At 42.6% G+C, this 17,919-nt stretch overlaps 1 protein-coding gene across 1 annotated transcript in view; it reads left to right on the forward strand.

Moving 5' to 3' along the window:
* Window positions 1–17,919, forward strand: part of LOC137509446 (scaffold attachment factor B2-like) — a 996,257-nt gene that overhangs the window by 38,471 nt on the left and 939,867 nt on the right. The gene's annotated exons all lie outside the window — the stretch shown is intronic.

The following is a 17,919-nucleotide window of genomic DNA, read 5'->3' on the forward strand; positions in this document are numbered from 1 at the left end:
AGATGTTTCACCGGGTCCATTGGCTCTTTCTTGAGCTTACACTGCAAAAATGTAGCTTGTCGGGAGACATTTTGAGAGGGATAATGGCACTTTACACTTGCCCCTAGGCTAAAATTAACACCTCAGGTTTCTACTCTAACACTTTTTGCATTACTAATGGCATCTGTCAGGAGTGCCGCTTATCTCCCCTGCTCTTCACTTTGATAGTGGAAACACTTGCTAAATCTGTTTGAAGCAACCACACATACAAGGGGGTTCTATTGGTGGGAAAATGAATAAGAGAGGCCTGGTCATGATGATGTGATACTGACTGTCACAGATCCAAAGACATCTTTGCATCACATGATGGAAGCCTTAAATAGATTTTCCTCCATTTCCTACTATAAGGTTAATCACTCTTAAGGTGGCCATATATGTTACAATTTTTTCATCCAATCTTACCAATTCTATGTAGTATAAGGGAACTGCCTAAATTATCCTTTCAGTATATTCACTTAATTTACCCTTTCACTACATAGAAATGGTAAGAATGTATGAAAAAATTGTACCATGTATGGCCACCATAAGTCACTCATGCTTGACTTAATCTCCTTGCCGGTTATCCCAAGCTCAGCTCGGGGTAACCTGCGCAGGAGGATTTCTCAGGCAGCACTTTGCTAGCTGCGTGCATATTCCGATCGGCGCCGATTCACCGCTACCCGCCGTGCCGACCCCCCTCCCCCTCCAGACCCCTTGCGCAGCCTGGCCAATCAGTGCCAGGCAGCGCTGAGGGGTGGATCGGGATTCCCTATGATGTCGGTGATGTCATCCCGCCCCGTCGCCATGGCGACCAGGGAAGCCCAGCAGGAAATCCCGTTCTGAACGGGATTTCCTGGTTACTCTGATCGCCGGAGGCGATCGGAGTGGCTGCGGGGATGCCGCTGCTCAGCGGCTATCATGTAGCGAGCCCTGGGCTCGCTACATGATTTTAAAAATGTTTTTTTTTTAAAAAGCGCTGTGCTGACCCCTTGCCGCGGGAATTGGACCGGCAAGGGGGTTAAATCTGTCCTTGACAGAAAAAAAAATTCCTCCCTTTCCCCTTCCCATGGGCCAAAAAATCCATTCAATACCTCGGTATCTCCCTGACTAATTGGGTTTCAATGTTGTATGATGCCAATTATGCCTCTCTTTAAAAACACTAATGCTGAATTAAAATCCCTCGCCAAAGTGGAGATCTCCTGGGCAGACAGATTAAATGCCTTTAAAATGCCGGTATTACCGAAAATATTGCATGTATTTTGCTCTGTTAATAAACCCCTTTGGAAAGCCGCCTTTACTAGCCTAAATGGTTGAATTACCAATTACGTATGGGTGGGAAGGAAACCAAGGATTAAAAAGGATATCCTATTTATCTCTAAAAACAAAGGTGGATTAGGCCTTCTCAACATAGAGTACTATTATCACGCTTGCATTTTAGATATCTCTTAAGTCTTGGTGGAACAATAACCTTAGTAAATGATAGGCACAAATGGAATATAGTTTGCACCCCATTCCTTTAAAATATGTCATTTTAGGCACCATGGTAGGCTCTAATTCCACAACTCATACACTAATTACAGGTAAAGCCACACTAGCCTCCTGGTATTTCTTTATCAGGCGTATGTCAGCGAATTAAGTAAGGGCCTTTTTCCACTACCCTGCGATTTGCGATTTGATTCTGATCGCAAATCGCAAGGTACATTAAACTAATGGAAACTGCAGCAGCAATTTCCATTAGTGTGATCAGATTGCGATGCAGTTTTGGTCAAAGCACAATGGTCGTCCTGCCGTGTGTTGTATGCGATTGAGCTGTACTATGAGTATAATAGCTCAATTTCAATCGTATGGTGGAAATTGAAACACAATCTCGATTGCATTTCATAGTGGAAAAGAGCAATAACTCAGTAAATATCCCAGTGGAGTTACACAATGGTATTTAACCATTTCCGGACCGAGGTGATAGAGATCTACGCCCTGTTTTGATGGGCTCCTGGCTGGCAGAGCGTAGATCTCTATCACCGGCGCCGCCGCTCCACACCGCGATCGTGCGCACCGAACCGGCTGCACTTAGCTGTCTTATGACAGCTAAGACTTCTGGGTATCGGCAGGAGCCGTCACGGATTGGCTCCCTGCTGTGTGATCGCTGTGAGCCAATCACAGCGATCACCCTCCGAAAGGCAACATAGTTGCCGTTCCGCCTCCCTCTCCGCCTCCCTCTCCCTGTCACTGTGGATCTTGTGTGACAGGGAGAGACGCACAGCCTGCAGCCGTGACAGGCTGTGCGATTTTAGTGTAAAAAAACACTTTTTTATCCAGATCTCCCCCCCATGTATCCCTTGATCCCCTCCACCTATATATAGATATATATACATATATATATATATATATATATATATATATATATATATATATATATATATATATATATATATACATATATATATATATATATATATATATAGATAGATAGATATATAGATATATAGATATAGAGATATATAGATATATAGATAGATATCTATATAGATATCTATAGATATACAGGATCTTCTCAAAAAATTAGCATATTGTGATAAAGTTCATTATTTTCTGTAATGTACTGATAAACATTAGACTTTTATATATTTTAGATTCAAATACACACAACTGAAGTAGTTCAAGCCTTTTATTGTTTTAATATTGATGATTTTGGCATACAGCTCATGAAAACCCAAATTTCCTATCTCAAAAAATTAGCATATTTCATCCGACCAATAAAAGAAAAGTGTTTTTAAAACAAAAAAAGTCAACCTTCAAATAATTATGTTCAGTTATGCACTCAATACTTGGTCTGGAATTCTTTTGCAGAAATGACTGCTTCAATGTGGCGTGGCATGGAGGCAATCAGCCTGTGTCACTGCTCAGATGGAGGCCCAGGATGCTTCGATAGCGGCCTTAAGCTCATCCAGAGTGTTGGGTCTTGCGTCTCTCAACTTTCTCGTCACAATATCCCACAGATTATCTATGGGGTTTAGGTCAGGAGAGTTGGCAGGCCAATTGAGCACAGTAATACCATGGTCAGTAAACCATTTACCAGTGGTTTTGGCACTGTGAGCAGGTACCAGGTTGTGCTGAAAAATGAAATCTTCATCTCCATAAAGCTTTTCAGCAGATGGAAGCATGAAGTGCTCCAAAATCTCCTGATAGCTAGCTGCATTGACCCTGCCCTTGATAAAACACAGTGGACCAACACCAGCAGCTGACATGGCATCCCAAACCATCATTGACTGTGGGTACTTGACACTGGACTTCAGGCATCTTGGCATTTCCCTCTCCCCAGTCTTCCTCCAGACTCTGGCACCTTGATTTCCGAATGACATGTAAAAGTTGCTTTCATCCGAAAAAAGTACTTTGGACCACTGATCAACAGTCCAGTGCTGCTTCTCTGTAGCCCAGGTCAGGCGCTTATACCGCTGTTTCTGGTTCAAAAGTGGGTTCATGCTTCCATCTGCTGAAAAGCTTTGTGGAGATGAAGATTTCATTTTTCAGCACGACCTGACACCTGCTCACAGTGCCAAAACCACTGGTAAATGGTTTGATGACCATGGTATTACTGTGCTCAATTGGCCTGCCAACTCTCCTGACCTGAACCCCATAGAGAATCTGTGGGATATTGTGAAGAGAAAGTTGAGAGACGCAAGGCCCAACACTCTGCATGAGCTTAAGGCCGCTATCGAAGCATCCTGGGCCTCCATAACACCTTAGCAGTGCCACAGGCTGATTACCTCCATGCCACGCCACATTGAAGCAGTCATTTCTGCAAAAGGATTCCTGACCAAGTATTGAGTACATAACTGAACATAATTATTTGAAGGTTGACTTTTTTGTTGTAAAAACACTTTTCTTTTATTGGTCGGATGAAATATGCTAATTTTTTGAGATAGGAAATTTGGGTTTTCATGAGCTGTATGCCCAAATCATCAATATTAAAACAATAAAAGGCTTGAATTACTTCAGTTGTGTGTATTTGAATCTAAAATATATGAAAGTCTAATGTTTATCAGTACATTACAGAAAATAATGAACTTTATCACAATATGCTAATTTTTTGGGAAGATCCTGTATATCTATATATATATCTATATATTTTACTGGATTGTGATTTTAACCACTTGCCGACCGCCCCTACCTAGGGGCGGCGGCAAAGTGGAGCCCGCAACGACCGCAATACGCCGATCGGCGGCGGCTCGTTGCGGACTAGCTGGCCTGGGATTGCACGCTGGATGTGCCCACCCGCGACGTCAACCCGCCAGCCAATTAGCAGCGGCGGCGGGTTGTTAACCCCCGATCAGCCGCATGTAAAGTGGATAATACGCTTTGTAATGTATACAAAACGTATTATACAGGCTGCCTCCTGCCCTGGTGGTCCCAGTGATTGAGGGACCACCAGGGCAGGTTGCAGCCCTCCTAGTAAGTACCCAAGCACACTGATCCTGCCCCCTGATCGCCCACTGCACCCATCAGACCCCCCCTGCCCACCCCTCAGACACCTGTTTGCACCCAATCACCCCACTAATCACCCATTAATCACTCCCTGTCACTATCTCAACGCTATTTTTTAGATTAGGTCCTAAACTGCCCCCTGGGGGCTCCTGAACACCCCCCCCCACACACCCTCAGATCCTCCCTAGACCCTCCCCCCTGTGTACTGTATACATCTATTCTTCCCTATAACCACCCACTGATCACCTGTCAATCACCCATCAATCACCCCCTGTCACCACCTGTCACTGCCACCCATCAGATCAGACCCTAACCTGCCTTTTGTGGGCACCTGATCACCCACCCACACCCTCAGATTGCGTGCAGACCCACCCTCAGATCACCTCCGAAAGTGCATTGTTTACATCTGTTCTCCCCTCTAATCATCCACTGATCACCCATCAATCACCCCGTCACCACCTGTCACTGCTACCCATCAGATCAGACACTAATCTGCCCCTTGCGGGCACCCAATTACCCGCCCACACCCTCAATTAGCCCCCCAGACCCCTCTGATCAACTCGCCAGTGCATTGCTTGCATATATTCTCCTCTGTAATCACCTACTGATCACCTATCAACCACCCCGTCACCCCCTGTCACCACCTGTCACTGCTACCCATCAGATCAGGCCCTAATATGCCCCCTGCGGGCTTCTGATCACCCGGCCAAACCCTCACCCGCCCCACCGCAGTGACAGAAATTTTTTTTCTGATCACTGCTGGTACGACTTAATTGCCATGTCCAGGTCACGATTTGAGAACATTCCTGCACTTCAGTGCCAATACAACCTGTCATCTAAGAAGCCACCCTGCTTATGACCGGTTCCACAAAATTCGGCCCCTCATAGACCACCTGTCATCAAAATTTGCAGATGCTTATACCCCTGAACAGTCATTTTGAGGCATTTGGTTTCCAGACTACTCCTCGTGGTTTTGGGCCCCTAAAATGCCAGGGCAGTATAGGAACCCCACAAGTGACCCCATTTTAGAAAAAAGACACCCCAAGGTATTCCGTTAGGTGTATGACGAGTTCATAGAAGATTTTATTTTTTGTCAAAAGTTAGCAGAAATTGATTTGTATAGTTTTTTTTTTCACAAAGTGTCATTTTCCACTAACTTGTGACAAAAAATAAAATCTTCTATGAACTCACCATACACCTAACGGAATACCTTGGGGTGTCTTCTTTCTAAAATGGGGTCACTTGTGGGGTTTCTATACTGCCCTGGCATTTTAGGGGCCCTAAACCGTGAGGAGTAGTTTAGAAACCAAATGCCTCAAAATGACCTGTGAATAGGACGTTGGGCCCCTTAGCGCACCTAGGCTGCAAAAAAGTGTCACACGTGATATCGCCGTACTCAGGAGACGTAGTATAATGTGTTTTGGGGTGTATTTTTACACATACCCATGCTGGGTGGGAGAAATATCTCTGTAAAGGGACAATTGTGTCTAAATAAAATCAAAACATTTCAATTTACAGAGATATTTCTCCCACCCAGCATGGGTATGTGTAAAAATACACCCCAAAACACATTATACTACTTCTCCTGGGTACGGCGATACCACATGTGTGACACTTTTTTGCAACCTAGGTGCGCTAAGAGGCCCAACGTCCTATGAGTACCTTTAGAATTTCACAGGTCATTTTGAGGCATTTGGTTTCTAGACTACTCCTCACGGTTTAGGGCCCCTAAAATGCCAGGGCATTATAGGAACCCCACAAGTGACCCCATTTTAGAAAGAAGACACCCCAAGGTATTCAATTAGGTGTATGGGGAATTCATAGAAGATTTTATTTTTTGTCACAAGTTAGTGGAAAATGACACTTTGTGAAAGAAACAATAAAAATCAATTTCCGCTAACTTGTGAAAAAAAAATGAAATCTTTTATGAACTCCCCATACTACTAACGGAATACCTTGGGGTGTCTTCTTTCTAAAATGGGGTCACTTGTAGGGTTCCTATACTGTCCTGGCATTTTAGGGGCCCTAAACCGTGAGGAGTAGTCTAGAAAATAAATGCCTCAAAATGACCTGTGAAATCCTAAAGGTACTCATAGGACTTTGGGCCCCTTAGCGCAGTTAGGGTGCAAAAACGTGTCACACATGTGGTATCGCTGTACTCAGGAGAAGTAGTATAATGTGTTTTGGGGTGTATTTTTACACATACCCATGCTGGGTGGGAGAAATATCTCTGTAAATGGACAATTCTGTGTAAAATAATCAAAAGAAATCTCATTTACAGAGATATTTCTCCCACCCATCATGGGTATGTGTAAAAATACACCCCAAAACACATTATACTATTTCTCCTGAGTAAGGCGATACCACATGTGTGAGACAAGACAAGACAAGACAAATAACATTTATATCGCGCTTTTCTCCTGGCGGACTCAAAGCGCCAGAGCAGCAGCCACTAGGGCACGCTCTATAGGCAGTAGCAGTGTTAGGGAGTCTTGCCTAAGGTCTCCTACTGAATAGGTGCTGGCTTACTGAACAGGCAGAGCCGAGATTCGAACCCAGGTCTCCTGTGTCAGAGGCAGGGCCCTTAACCATTACACCATCCATCCAGCCAGAAATGTGACATTTCTTTTGCAGCCTAGGTGCGCTAAGGGGCCCAAAGTCCTATGAGCACCTTTAGGCTTTACAGGGGTGCTTGCAATTTAGCACCCCCCAAAATGCCAGGACAGTAAACACCCCACAAATGACCCCATTTTGGAAACTAGACACTTCAAGGTATTCAGAGAGGGGCATGGTGAGTCCGTGGCAGATTTCATTTTTTTTTTGTCACCAGTTAGCAGAAATGGAAACTTTTTTTAATTTATTTTTTCTTTCACAAAGTGTCATTTTCCGCTAACTTGTGACAAAAGATAAAATCTTCTATGAACTCACCATGCCTCTTAGTGAATACTTTGGGGTGTCTTATTTCCAAAATGGGGTCATTTGGGGGGTATTTATACTATTCTGGAATTCTAGCACCTCATGAAACCTGACAGGTGCTCAGAAATGAGAGAGATGCTTCAAAATGGGAAAATTCAATTTTTGCACCATAGTTTGTAAACGCTATAACTTTTACCCAAACCAATAAATATACACTGAATGGGTTTTTTTTTTTATCAAAAACATGTTTGTCCACATTTTTCGCGCTGCATGTATACAGAAATTTTACTTTATTTGAAAAATGTCAGCACAGAAAGTTAAAAAAATCATTTTTTTTTGCCAAAATTCATGTCTTTTTTGATGAATATAATAAAAAGTAAAAATCGCAGCAGCAATCAAATAGCACTAAAAGAAAGCTGTATTAGTGACAAGAAAAGGAGGTAAAATTCATTTAGATAGTAGCTTGTATGACTGAGCAATAAACCATTAAAGATGCAGTGGTCTGAATGGAAAAAAGGCTCTGGTCCTTAAGGGGTGAAAAGACTGCGGTCCTTAAGTGGTTAAATCTGGGACTTTAACAAGATTAGCGACACGTTTATGTTGGAAGTGGGCCAGATTTTCACTTATCTGAGATTTAATCATTGGTCCAAATCAATCCAATTTTCAATTCCTCTCTCCCCAAACAATTCCTTGCTTTTTCAAGTAGCCCCCTTCCATTAAAAGCAGGTACTTCCCTATGGTACAGAATACTCATGAAGGATTCTCACTCCCAACTTCTCAAAGTGGATCCGAGATGAACTTTTACTCATTGCATAATTGTGTTCCTTTCCTGTAGTTTATAGGGCATTCCTCAAGCCAAATACTTTTTTGTTTTTGTTTTAATACTCTAATTCCCTATAAACTAAATAAGCCCCACCCACAGTTTTCAGAGAGCCTTGGCAGTAGCAAGGGCTCATGGGAGCTCAGTCTGGGCAGGAGGAGGGGGAGGTATTACTAACCAGAGATTTCAGCGACAGAGGGGAGGAGGAGGGGGGATTAGTTTTTTTTTCAGTCTTGAGTGCTGATGGTGCAGCTAAGCCTGCCTCTGTGTAATGTTTACAAACATGTCTGCTGTCATTGTATCACAGGAAGAAATAATCATATTCTATTAAAGCAGTATGCAGACAGATTTGCTGTTTAAACCATCTAAACTGTACATAAGATATATAGACAAGTTACTTGTTATAGTTGGTTTTTCATCTCGGATCCGCTTTAAGTACACCAAAATCTGGTCTTATGACGTCATTGTCATTGACAATAAGATTATGAATCGAGCTCTCTTCCACGCATCAAAACTCTCACATTGCCTCGCACATTAGGAGACTCTCCAGAAACTATACTTGAAGTGGTATTTGACTCCTAGGAAACTGACTTTATTTAGCCCATCACATTCTCCTCTTTGTTGGAGGCAATGTGGCCAGATTGGCACATTATCGCACATTATCTAGATACATTTTGGTTGGGGATACAATGTAAGATAGCGCTTCTACTACCTTTTTCACTCACCCCAGCCTTGGCCATCCTTAAAGTGAACCTCCGGACTAAAAATCGACTCAGCAGCACTGAAAAGGACTGGTGTTTCTTTAACAGTTTCACAGCATCAGAACTTTGTTTCTCTTATCCAAGCCTCATTTTTAGCTGCACAGAAGAAAACTGCCTGGGTTTTTTTGCCCTGATGCTGTGCAAAGCATGATTTTTTTTTTTTACATTTTGAATTTGACATTTGAAGCCTAGTCTGCGCAGCTGGGAGGGGTGATCAGGACACAGGACAGTTGGAACTGTGTCTCCTGCTCCTTGTCACCTCCTTTAAACCAAAAAGATGGCTGCCCCCATGACAAAGATGGCAGCCCCCATGAATCACAAACATTTGCCTGTTCTTTTAAAACAGGGTGGGTAAAAAATTATATTACCTATCTATTCTAATTAACATAACTAATGTAACTTAATGACAGTATGTTTGTTTAGGCTGAAGTTCCCCTTTAATGTAGGTTGAGATGATATTGAAATAAACTATAGGTTAGCTACCTTTCATATTTTTCAAAGTAAACAGCGGTGCCAAAAGCATAAAAGATATAAAATGTTTAAAACATGGAATTGTCGGGGGTGGACCCTTCCCCACTCCAATGGACACAACAAAAGGTATGTGTTAGAGTATAACACAAAATGTATTTATACACTCCACATTTGTTGCAACGCATTTCATGGGTGTGACCCTGCTTCATCAGGCAGTGAGACAGGAATATACTTCAACAGTCACCTTGGTGCTTACTCAGTATTGCTAACCTTAATAAGGCAGCTGGTTGGTGCGCTTTCTCTGCAGGTTCACCACTCCTGCTCCAACTAAATCTACAAGCAATAAGGAAAAGGCACTCCACTGGCTTCAACTTCCGTTTGTTTTAGAGCATGGACACATACATGTTACGGGTCCCCTGACCCTTCCTCAAGTGTACCACCCACAACACTTACTTCCCCTTATATAGGACCACCCACACAGGAGGTCCCACCCAAGTGAAACATTACATCATCACACATAGTAATTCATATACAATATCTTAATTCCTATACATGGAACTACTATACTGTCTACCCTCCAATGATTAGTGGAGGGGTCATCAATATTCCCGTAGCATTTGCAATCCCACAAATTATTATTTCCTGCAATAAATCACAAAAAACATTTGTAACTTACATACTCATTAAGGCCCCTTGGGCTCACACAGTCTAGTTTCTTTATCCACTCCACTTCTCTGCGGTGCAATATCTTTTCTCTATCACCCCCTTTCCGAAGAGGGGGGACAGTGTCTAATACCATCCATCCAGTGTCCAGCCTGGACAAAATGTCGGCCTACAGGGACATTCTGCTTCTCAATTCCCTTTTCAAGGTTTTTGTGGACTTCTGCAATGCTCCGCTTATGTTCCTGAATACGCACCTTCACATTGCGGGTTGTCTCCCCTACATAAACTAATCCCCTACATAAACTAATCAGAATACCAGAGCAACAATTGCAGGAATAACACGGATGGGTACTCCTACGTCTCTCCAATATAGGAGGTTTCTCCAGAACTCATTTGCACACATGATTGGCAATAGTTCTGCCCCTCCTATATGCAAACGGTGTATTCTCTTAACAATTTCCCACATTCTGCATCTCTTTGTAAAATGGGCCAAAACTTGCAGACAATCCCCCTTATTCTCCTGGACAAATGTCCGTAACGGAGGACAAAAGGGATTCTGCCTATCCTCTCTTTCCCCTTGGGCCTCAACAAGGACTCACGCTCAATGGTGGCAATTTCCTCACTCACCGTGACCAAACTTGAATGTTCAAAACCCTTTGCTACAAAATTATCAATCAAACGTCCAGCAGCTTCATGGTACTCATCATCCGTGGATGAGATGTGACGTGCCCTCAAAAATTGCCGTTTTGGGATACTCTTTTTAAGTCTCTCATCATGGAAACTATCCATGCGCAATAAGTTGTTCCTCTCCATCGGTTTCCTAAACAATTTTGTGCAGAATCTCCCCTCTTTTTTGGATATAGTCACATCCAGATAATCGATGCTCACCTCAGAGCATTCCGCAGTGAACTTTATGGTTGGATGCATTAAATTCGCCTCCTCAACCATCTTTCTGAAGGACGATTCTGATCCGCGCCACAAAATCAGTACATCATCCACAAATCTGAAGTACCCAAAAAGCTGCTGTTCATACTTTGTGTTATGAATGAACATACGATCCTCAATCTCAGTCAAGAATAAATTTGCAAACGACGGAGCAACCGGTTATCCCATACTCGTCCCCTGGGTCTGAACATAGTGTTTATCCCCAAACTGGAAATAATTCTGTCTTAAAACCATTTCAAGGCAATCCAAAAGGAAGTAAATTGTATTGTGATGCAAACCGGTTTCCATAAGCTTGGTTTCAATGCATGCCATCCCTTCAGCATGGGGGATGGACGTGAACAAGCTCTGTACTTCCAATGTGCATAGCAATAGATCTTCGGGTATATCTTCCGTAGCATTAAGCCTAACCAACAAATCGGTCGTATCTTTTAACATGTGGGGATTTTTAAGGCCAATGGCTGAAGAAAAGAATCCACATATTTGGACAGGGGATACAAAACGGAATTCACACTGGAGAAAATTGGACGTTTCGGGGGATCAATCAGGCTTTTGTGTATTTTAGGCAATAGGCACAACTCTGGTACCTGTGGTTACTCTGTCACGAGAAAGTTGGCAATGGATTTGTCAATAGTCCCTAACAAGAGGGCTTCATTGACCATCATGTCCACTTTCTTTTTAATTTCCCAAGTCGGATTGAAGTCACGTGGTAGTGCCACGGGACGGCCAGCTGTCTCTCAGCTTCTGCTATATAAGCAGACCGATCTAAAACCATAATTGCACCACCTTTGTCTGCCTTAGTGATGTACACACCTTTATTCTTGGATAAACTTTTTAATGCATGCCTTTCATTAGGTGACAAATTATCTCTGTATTTTTTTTCTTTTAAACTCTCAAAAACGTTTTCCACCTCACTGAGGACAACCGACTCAATTTTAAACTGCGCAAAAATCTAAAGATATCAACCTCCCATTCAAATGTATTGTCTCGGGAGGCAGGTACATAACCTAATCCCCTTTTGTAAAACTAACATTTCCATCTCAGTTAGACAGTACTGGGAGAGATTCACCACCAAATTGCTTACCTCGCCCCCTGTTGACCTCTCTTTGGATACTGGTCCCTTTGGGATAGGGTGGCGAGGATTCTTGCGTGGGTATGCTTTGTCCTGGTTTTAGATCGGTCTGCTTATATAGCAGAAGCTGAGAGACAGCTGGCCGTCCCGGGGCACTACTGCGTGACTTTAATCCGACTTGGGAAATTAAAAAGAAAGTGGACATAATGGTCAATGAAGCCCTCTTGTTAGGGAGTATTGACAAATCCATTGCCAACTTTCTCGTGACCGAGTATCCACAGGTACCATAGTTGTGCCTATTGCCTAAAATACACAAAAGCCTGATTGATCCCCCGGAGCGTCTAATTTTCCACAGTGTGAATTCTGTTTTGTATCCCCTGTCCAAATATGTGGATTCTTTTCTTCAGCCATTGGCCTTAAAAATCCCCACATGTTTAAAAGATACGACTGACTTGTTTGTTAGGCTTAATGCTAAGGAGGATATACCTGAGGATCTATTGCTATGCACATTGGACATACAGAGCTTGTTCACGTCCATCCTCCATGCTGAAGGGATGGCGTGCATTGAAACCAAGCTTATGGAAACCGGTTTGCATCACAATACAATTTACTTCCTTTTGGATTGCCTTAAAATAGTTTTGAGACAGAATTATTTCCAGTTTGGGGATAAATACTATGTTCAGACCCAGGGGACGAGTATGGGATCACCGGTTGCTCCGTCCTTTGCAAATTTATTCTTGACTGACATTGAGGATCATATGTTCATCCATAACACAAAGTATGAGCAGCAGCTTTTTGGGTACTTCAGATTTGTGGATGATGTACTAATTTTGTGGCGCAGATCAGAATTGTCCTTCAGAACGATGGTTGAGGAGGCGAATTTAATGCATCCAACCATAAACCATATTTGATATTCTGTGCTAGTGATAGGAGAGGAGAATGATGTGGTACTATTGACGAATTGGCAGGCTAGGCATTTTTTTATGGTTGCAGGGTCCACTCCCTGATATCTGGGTGGTAGGAGGATGTATGGTGACTGGGGGTGGTTGGCGTAACTTACTGGGGGCTAAAAGGCCCCGGAGGTTGGGAGCACGTCTGTAGGTAATGGCGGTTTTTTTTTGGTATGATGGATCGTAAGTGGGGGTCTTGGAGGAGAATCTCCCATCTGTTGTTTAGAATGTTGCGGATGGATTGGTGTTGGAAACAGTATTTGGTGATAAAACGGGGTATGTCATTTGTCTGTGTATTAGATGGGGGTAGGGGTGGGTAGTGGGTTTTTGCCTTGAGTTGTGCATCTTTCAACAGTTTCTTAGGTATTTCCGATCGGTAAACTTGGTTGTGAGAATTTTTGATTGGATGTTGTATTGTTGAACGTCTGTACAGTTACGGTATATTCTTTTGTATTGGCTGTATGGGGTATTTTTAGTCCAGGGGCGGTGGTGGAAGCTGTGGTAGTGGATGTAGTTGTTGGCATCTACTGGTTTAAAGAAAGTTTTGGTTTTGATGTGATGTAGATCCGTGTAGAGGATTAGGTCCAGAAATTCTATTGAAACTTGGTCATGATGGGAGGTGAATTGTAGACCTGCGGGGTTGTTGTTGAGGTAGTCTAGGAAGGAAGGGATTAGGTCGGCGGGAGCTTTCCATATGAAGATTAAGTCGTCTATGTATCTTTTGTAAAAAATGATGTTGTTGGAGAATGGGTTGTTATGGTTTTGATGTGTTCAAGGAAACCCATAGTCAAATTAGCATAGGAAGGGTAGAACAAGCTCCCCATTGATACTCCGCTGACCTGGTGGTAGATGTTGTCTTGAAATGTGAAAATATTGTTGTTGAGAATGAATTCTGTACATTGAATTAGAAAGGATTGTTGTGTTTGTGGCATAAGCATATTGGATTCAAGGTAATATTTTAAAGCAGTGAGTCCGAAAGAGTGTGGTATGTTCGTGTATAGGGATGTTACATCGCAAGTAAGCCGGATAAAGTTTACTTGCCAAGGTATGGATTGTAGGAATTGTATAAGGTGTTGGGAGTCTTTGAGAAACGAGGGTAGGGCCTGGACAAGGGGCTGTAGATGTGTGTCAATGAATCTGGATAAGTTACTGGTGATGGAATCGATGCCAGAGATAATAGGTCTGCCAGGTGGTTTATGAATATTTTTGTGAATTTTGGTTACATAGTAGAAAAAGGGAGTTTTGGGATGATGATTGATAAAATTCCTCTCGTTTTTGGTGATGTTGTTGTTGATCAGGGCGTCATTAATGAAACTTTTAAGAGCCTTATTGATTTCTGGGGTGGGGTCTGATTGCAGTACTGGTATTCCACCCTTGTATCTCCCCCCTTTTTTTCTCCCCCCTCCCCCTCCTAAACCTACAGGCATACACACACAGAGATATTCTCCTTGTGGGTATACAGTTCTCTATGTATATACACACCACACTCTTTATATACCCAGATGAACACTACACAAACTCACACTAAGAGATCCTACAGTATAATATCATCATGTTATACAGATTTTCACCACTGGGTGGCAGCAACCCACCATCACAGTAAATAGTAACAAATTTCTTTAGTTCTACAATGCCATACGTTTTATACATTGCCTTAATTTTTCTATAGGCTTCATTCAATAAATATTCGCTTCCCCCATCACCTACTCCAGATCCATCCTTTTTTATTTCCTTATTTTATTACCTTGTATGATTTTTTTCCCCCCCTGTCAAACATCCCACCTCTTGATAGGCATAATGCCCACAACCAATATGGCGCACCCACACTCCTCCCAATCTTTGCACATGCGCATACAGCGCATGGAGGTTCTCACCACCCACACTGCCACTTCATTATGCGTATAGGAACGCCATAGCCATTGTCGGCTTGACGCTTCCTGTACACCGCCCCGCCCACCCGGCTGCGCAGCCCTAACGCGGCCTCTGAGTCGCACGCAGCTACCTCAATCTTCCCATCCCCGCCTCCTACACATTCCCATTGGCCAAGCACTATCGCCCCGCGTGACCCCGGAACCACACGCTACGGCTACATAACAAGTCCCACGCTGGCACAACAGTACAGAGGTGCCAAGCGTGTATTGGACGTCTAGCCGGTAAGTCAATCTAAAATACTATTCGCACTACCCCTTACCGGACTAACTGGTCTATATACATTTACCCTGTCTATAGCACCCTCTTGTCACCCTCAATATAATAATGCTTCAACTTTGCATACACCTGCAATTCCAAACCTTCCCCTTCCCCCTCACCCTTTATACACTTGCAATTCTAACCCCCCCCCCCCCCCCCCCCAACCCGATTACCTGGTCACTACACCTATACTTCCACATTACTATAAGACAAACATTGCCTAAAATGACTACTATCTAGCTAATATTGCTTACAATCAATTATTCTCCCCCCATTTACCATGATACACTATATTACACTATATTACACTACCCAAACAAACTGAAACTCCTCTTCACCCCATCACTTTTGTTAAATATTTATTTATACTAAACATACTAAAACCCCTTTTCACCCCATTACTTCTCTTCACCTCATTACTTATGTTACTTATGTTAATTATGTATTTATACTACAATATAATGTGTTCACTCAGACTAATGATGTACCACTATTGTTTGTACAATCATATGTACAGTGCAGTTCTTTGACATGCTTCCATCTCTGTCATTTGTAGTGATACTCCGTGTCTATTGCCTGATGAAGCGGGATTGTGCCCGTGAAACGCGTTGCGAATTGTTTGTGGAGTATTTAATTAAATTGTCTTTTCCTCAAGTGACAATTTCGTGTCCTTTTTGGAGTGACCGGTCCACCACTGCCACCCGAATATTTTAAACTTTTTAGCATACTTTGATCCTTTTGGCGCCTCTGCACAGCTTATGATCAAAAATTCCACCCTGGTGGAAGGGTGATCTACCCTCTTTTCCTTCTACAGAGAGCGACATTTTAATCCTGAGTGGGGACAGGTCTAATCTCCCCACCTGCCTATACAGTGGTTGCCTATGCGGTAACCAATGTTTTTGAGTATAATACTTGTCAATTATTCTTCTGGTGCCAATACGTACTACACCATACCGGGCTCTCGGTTTCTTTGTTTTAATTGAAAATGTTGGTTGAAGTGGAGGGTTCGTAGTGGGAACGCTGAGTTTACCAGGTCTTGCAGTTTTGCATGCATTTCCTTTTTACTCAGCTCCAACTTATTCATCTTTTTTTCTGTATTGTTCCCGCTTGTCCTCACCTTTAGAGATACGCTGCTCAGCTTATTTTAGCCAATTAGTATGAGCCTGCAAGTCCTTGTGAACCTGTTTCAGTAATTTGCACCAAAGCAGTCTGGATCATGTCGTGCAGTTCTGGGGTCAGCTTGTGAACAACTACCCTTGCCAACTCATTGTAGTTAATGTCTCCTGTGTGGGAATGCCCTTCATCCACATTGTCTTCAGCATCACTTCCCCCGGTATCTGCTGTCTCCCACTCCAGCGATGCAGGTTGGGAATGCTGCTATCTTAGCTGCCATCTTGGATTCCTGGCCTGTCTGTTTGTTCTTCTCCGAACGCAGCAAATATTGGTCCATATCCAAATTCGAGGACATGTAGTGCTCCAGGTCACTTTACCGTCCTAATCAGCTGTTTTTGGGCAATTTTGGAAAATTAGCAGGCAGATAGATGTGTACAAACTTGAAGGAAAAAGAAGAGACTGCTACACTCACATATATTGCATAACTGGGAGTATGGAAGTCAAATGCCAGAAGTCCATGTGTACCAAGGAAATCCCACTGCACCAGATAGTAGGGTGAAACAGGAAATCTTTTATTCTTAAAGCGGACCCAAACCAAACATTTTTTAATTCAAAATATTTAGTTGCACCACTCTGACACATACAAATATAATTAAACACTATTTCAAGCCTATGAGCATTTCAGTGCATGCTTTTCACCCTCCTCTTTGCATAACTAGGGTTATACAGGTGGCAGCCATTAGCAATTCCTCCTTTGCTGGACACCATCTACTCCACCAGTTTGCCGGATTATTTGCCGGCAATATGAAAGGAAGGGGTTTCTCCAATAAATGTAAAATATTTTATATTTGTCATCATGCAGCTGAAAAAAGGCTGCAATTTATTATAATTTAGAAAATAGATTTTATTTCTGAAATTTTGTATTTTTAGTTTGGGTCCACTTTAATCCAACATCAGTGTTACAGATAAAAGCTTTTATCTGTAACACTGATGTTGGATTAAGAATAAAAGATTTCCTATTTCACCCTATTCCACCCTACTATCTGGTGCAGCGGGATTTCCTTGGTACAGATAGATAGAGGACCGCTCACAGAGCTCTCTCCTCAGCCACCCCTCACGCGGGCGCCGTAAACAGAAGTCTCTGATTAACCCTTTCTTGGGTTAAAAAAAAAGTAGTTCGGCCTAGCACTAAAACCAGGGTTGGGGCCGTGTATACACTTTTGGCTCGTGATTGTCACATCTCACTTCAAGCGCTCTTTTAATTTGTTCTCGCACTTGCTTTGGTTCAGCTAGCTTGTTACAATGGTTCTTAAGTTTTCCACCAATTATTATAGACACCGCTGCTATTACAAATGCTTATTCTGCATCAAAAATTCAGAAAGAATTAGATGTAGATTAACAACATAGCAGTCAGACAAGTAGCATTCTTTTTGTAAGGATTGCTGTTTTCAAATCCTTCTCACTACAGGTTTTCTCTAACTGTACAGTGCAACAAAAGATGGTGGTATATAAAACAGTAAT

Source organism: Hyperolius riggenbachi, chromosome 1 (genome assembly GCF_040937935.1).
Source record: "Hyperolius riggenbachi isolate aHypRig1 chromosome 1, aHypRig1.pri, whole genome shotgun sequence".
Lineage (NCBI taxonomy): Eukaryota > Metazoa > Chordata > Amphibia > Anura > Hyperoliidae > Hyperolius > Hyperolius riggenbachi.